This window comes from Pecten maximus, chromosome 16 (assembly GCF_902652985.1).
Source record: "Pecten maximus chromosome 16, xPecMax1.1, whole genome shotgun sequence".
NCBI lineage: Eukaryota > Metazoa > Mollusca > Bivalvia > Pectinida > Pectinidae > Pecten > Pecten maximus.
The window spans coordinates 27,417,731-27,423,730 of NC_047030.1; positions in this window are offsets into that span (position 1 = coordinate 27,417,731).

Sequence of the window (6,000 nt, forward strand, 5' to 3'; positions counted from 1 at the left end):
AAATTCATTGTGTGATGGGGAAAATATAGAAAGGTTATGGTATTGTATTTCTAATGATAAATCAGTCTATCATATGAGCCAAGACTACATTGGTATGCAGACTCCACATGCTTGTGATTGGAGCACTCTTCTGCTCTGATAGATCTTTGTGGATCATACTAAAGAAGAGACACTAATTCACAATTCACAATATCTAATTTTCACCAGTAAATGGAGGTCAAGATGTTTGACGGAGATGAAATATTATAGTTTTATGTAATGAACCTCTAGGAGTTGGAATTGATTTCTTCTCTGAAGCTACATTGGTACATACATATGATGTTTTGTCACATATATCAAAAAGAAAAATGAGCCTGATATTATATTATATTATATTATATAACGATATCACCTATAATTAATGTTCAACTGTGGCAACTAATTACCCAGTTATGTTGTGTGTCTATAACTTATGATAACAAAATGTTGTGTATTTAACTATGACAAACAATTACCCATTAATGATGTATATTTATACAATGACAACCCAGTTATGTTGTTATTCAACTGTGATAACTAATTATCCTGCAATATTGTTATTTAACTGTGACACTGATTACACACTATGGCTACATATTTAACTTTGACAGCTAACATTTTGTCATTAGTTGTCACAGTTAACTAGTTACACACTATGGTTGTGTAATTAACTATGACAACTAATATTTTGTCATTAGTTGTCAAAGTTAACTACAGTGTAATTACACACTATGGCTATGTATTTAACTTTGACAACTAATATTTTGTCATTAGTTGTCACAGTTAACTAATTACACACTATGGCTATGTATTAAATTTGACAACTAATATTTTGTCATTAGTTGTCACAGTTAACTAATTACACACTATGGCTATGTATTTAACTTTGACAACTAATATTTTGTCATTAGTTGTCACAGTTAACTAATTACACACTATAGTTGAGTACTCAATTGTGACAACTATTTACACACTGTGGTTGTATATCTAAATGTGACAACTAATTTCCCAGTAAAGTTGTATACATGTACATGAATTGTATTTATCTTTAACAGCTAAGTAGGTTTTATTACAACTGTACAATAAAATGAACTGATTTCAATGATATGACATTTTCACTGTCAGCAAGATTCAAACTTGGTATTTTAATGCCAACTTGTGTCTCCCAATTTAGAGTTTGTATTACATGAATGTCATGTTTCCCTATATAGAAATATGATTACACTGTAGTTGTAAATAAATGGATTGAACAGTCCTCTCCTAATGAAGACATAAGAACAGTCAGAGCACTGTTGTTGACGTGTGTTAAAGCAAAAGTCATTACTTTTTAATGGTTTTCTTTCAGAGGAAACCTTGAGCCAAGTGCCTTGTGTATAACATTAAGTCTCCCCGATCTTCACCATGACCAAAAATAACTAGCACTGACTTTTGTAGAAAAATATAATCATTTTTTGTTGTGAACAGAAACATATATGGATGTGAGCTGGAAGATTTGGATAGTAACTGACTATATACAGAGTCTTCATTGGGTAACATGGACCAGACCTAGAATTAACTATATATGTACCTTCATGGCTGTGGGCACAGTTCTGTACCATGTCAGCTACTAGCCACACTTCACCTGACCTACATATCATATTAGTAAAAAATTACTGCAAAAGGAGCAATGTAAAATTTTAACACATGTACCCACATACAATTGATTTGCATTCCTGACATTCTGATTGCATTAATGAAGTTTGACACCATATAAAAAAACAGAGGTACAGTTATGCAATTAATTCTCCTTCGAAAGCTGTTTTCAGCTGGGTTTAATGGATATGAAAAAGGAAACATGGCTAAACAAGCAGATCAGTTGCTTCAGTTTTCAAAAAGAGCATTGCAGCTTGCATGTGAAGAGGATGATCATTATGTTGTTTATGATATTTAGCTCAATTGGCAAGATGTTTATAATTCACAAAAATGCACACTCACCTAAAAAGTCAAGGTCATCAGGATCATGGTCAAGATCAATTTTTTTTTATCTCTTCACTGATTAACATTTCGTTATGACATAATGAAGATGTTTAAAATAAAAAAGGAGCCTACTGACCAAAGGTCAAGGTCATGGATCAAGGTCATTTGGTAAAAGGTGAATGTCAAACTTTGTAGCTTTTCACTAATAAACATTTTGTTATAATACTGTAAAGTACATTAGTGTTTGTTGGCATTAAACAAGTTGTCAGCTGACCCAATGTCACAGTGTCACAAGGTCAAAGGTAAAATTTTGCATCCCTTCACTGATAAACAATTTGTTATGGTTCAATGCAGCAATACTGAACCGCTAGTGTACGTTGAGGCAGTGAATAAAACAAATCAAAACAAACAATGTGACACTGAAATCACATTTGCAACACACTTACAACAATCTGGCAATACACTGACATCACACTGGTAACACACAACAATCTGGTAATGCACTGACATCACACTGGCAACACACAACAATCTGGTAATACAGTCTGACATCACACTGGCAACACACAACAATCTGGTAATACACTGACATCACACTGGCAACACACAACAATCTGGTAATACACTGACATCACACTGGCATCACACTTACAACAATCTGGTAATACACTGACATCACACTGGCAACACACAACAATCTGGATATACACTGACATCACACTGGCAACACACAACAATCTGGCAATACACTGACATCACACTGGCAACACACAACAATCTGACAATACAGTCTGACATCACACTGGCAACACACAACAATCTAGTAATACACTGACATCACACTGGCAACACACAACAATCTGGTAATACACTGACATCACACTGGCAACACACAACAATCTGACAATACAGTCTGACATCACACTGGCAACACACAACAATCTGGTAATACAGTCTGACATCACACTGGCAACACACAACAATCTGGTAATACACTGACATCACACTGGCAACACACAACAATCTGGCAATACACTGACATCACACTGGCAACACAACAATCTGACAATACAGTCTGACATCACACTGGCAACACACAACAATCTGGTAATACACTGACATCACACTGGCAACACAACAATCTGACAATACAGTCTGACATCACACTGGCAACACACAACAATATAGTAATACATTGACATCACACTGGAAACACACAACAATCTGGTAATACACTGACATCACACTGGCAACACACAACAATCTGACAATACAGTCTGACATCACACTGGCAACACACAACAATCTGGTAATACACTGACATCACACTGGCATCACACTTACAACAATCTGGTAATACACTAACATCACACTGGCAACACACATCAATCTGACAATACAGTCTGACATCATACTGGCAACACACAACAATCTGGTAATACAGTCTGACATCACACTGGCAACACACAACAATCTGGTAATACACTGACATCACACTGGCAACACACAACAATCTGACAATACAGTCTGACATCACACTGGCAACACACTTTCAACAGTTTGACATCACACTGACATCACACTGGCAACACACAACAATCTGACAATACAGTCTGACATCACAATGGCATCACACTTACAACAATCTGACAAAACAATTATATCACATTGGCAAAATTGGCAAAATACTGAGAACAATCTGGAAATACACTTATTGTATTCCTAGTCAGGGCAAGAGCCCCTGATGTTGTTGCAATACCCCTAGTGTTGTTTCTTTGTCTCTGATTTTGCCGGTATGCCACTTGTTTAATTGCTATACCCCTGATGTTGCTGGTATACCCCTGGTGATGTTGTTGTTATACCCCTGGTTTAATTGCTATACCCCTGAAGTTGGTAATATGTTGCTATGCTCCTGATGTTGTTGCTATGCCCCGTTGATGTTATTATACTCCCTGATGTTGGTGCTATATCCCTGATGTTGGTGCTATACCCCCGAGGTTGGTGCTCTACCCCTCATGTTGGTGCTATATGCCTCATGTCGGTGCTCTACCCCTCATGTTGGTGCTATACCCCTCATGTTGGTGTTATACCCCTCATGTTGGTGCTATACCCCCGAGGTTGGTGCTCTACCCCTCATGTTGGTGCTATATGCCTCATGTCGGTGCTCTACCCCTCATGTTGGTGCTATACCCCTCATGTTGGTGCTATACCCCTCATGTTGGTGTTATACCCCTCATGTTGGTGCTATACCCCTGATGTTGGTGCTATATCCCTGATGTTGGTGCTATACCCCTGAGGTTGGTGCTCTACCCCTCATGTTGGTGCTATATGCCTCATGTCGGTGCTCTACCCCTCATGTTGGTGCTATACCCCTCATGTTGGTGCTATACCCCTCATGTTGGTGTTATACCCCTCATGTTGGTGCTATACCCCTGATGTTGGTGCTATATCCCTGATGTTGGTGCTATACCCCTGAGGTTGGTGCTCTACCCCTCATGTTGGTGCTATATGCCTCATGTCGGTGCTCTACCCCTCATGTTGGTGCTATACCCCTCATGTTGGTGCTATACCCCTCATGTTGGTGTTATACCCCTCATGTTGGTGCTATACCCCTCATGTTGGTGCTATATCCCTGATGTTGGTGCTATACCCCCGAGGTTGGTGCTCTACCCCTCATGTTGGTGCTATATGCCTCATGTCGGTGCTCTACCCCTCATGTTGGTGCTATACCCCTCATGTTGGTGTTATACCCCTCATGTTGGTGTTATACCCCTCATGTTGGTGTTATACCCCTCATGTTGGTGTTATACCCCTCATGTTGGTGCTATACCCCCAGATATTGGTGCTTTACCCCCAGATATTGGTGCTTTACCCCCAGATATTGGTGCTTTACCCCCAGATATTGGTGCTTTACCCCCAGATATTGGTGCTTTACCCCCAGATATTGGTGCTTTACCCCCAGATATTGGTGCTTTACCCCCAGATATTGGTGCTTTACCCCCTGATGTAGGTCTATATCCCCTGATGTTGGTGATATACCCCTAATGTTGGTGCTATACCACCCCCCCACCCCCCACCCCCCGATGCTGGTCTATACCCCCTGATGTTGGTGCTATATCCTCTGATGTTGGTGCTTTTGAGGAAATTGGTGCAAATGTAATTTCTCTACAAGGTAAGCTAGCTAACAACAAATGGCTGAAGCGTACAGTTCTTGGAGAACATCTTACCACATCACTAATGAATCTGTGTCAATATACACGCTGTACTTGACAACCATAGTTAATCTGAAACAGAAATTGTGGATTGTGACTATATAATGTCAGTTAATTAAAAACATGATAGGTATCAAACAAATGTTCAGTTGTTTTTTTTTTTAATTTTTTTAACAATACTGGTGTCTTTACGTAGATTCACTGGAACTATATTATCTAAGCAACCACAGCTGCCATAGTTACCGACGTCACAACACCCCCTGAATTTTATTTTCTTCGCGCTGTATTAAAGCGTAACCATAGGAAATGTTTGTTGTCAACTGCGGGCATACTATAAGCAGTCAAAATGAGGTACAACCCTTAAATGTTGTATTGTTGTATGCCAAGCGATCTAGATCAGGGCACCTGCAGTCATAAAATTATCTTCCTTTGTTATTTGTGTTATTACGTTATATATGAACAAGCTAAAAGTGTATTGATAATTCAATATAATAAATAAGAATCAGGTAGATGCTTCTATAGTAACAATAAAAATTGTTATCACAGTTGTGTAAAAATCAATGAACTAAATGTGTTATTATCATTTTAGATCCTTATACTTGCTTGACAATTATCTAGGATTTTGGCAAACATTTTGTACATTGTAATAATACCAACTGAGGCACACACCGTTTGTCAAATATAATCTTTTTAAATTATTGCATAAGGTTTCGGTAAAACATATACCACAGTCTCCTTTCTGAAGAACAGACTGCACACACTTTACAGGCTAAATATATACTGATATATTGTGTTGTAATGGTCTCAAGATGTG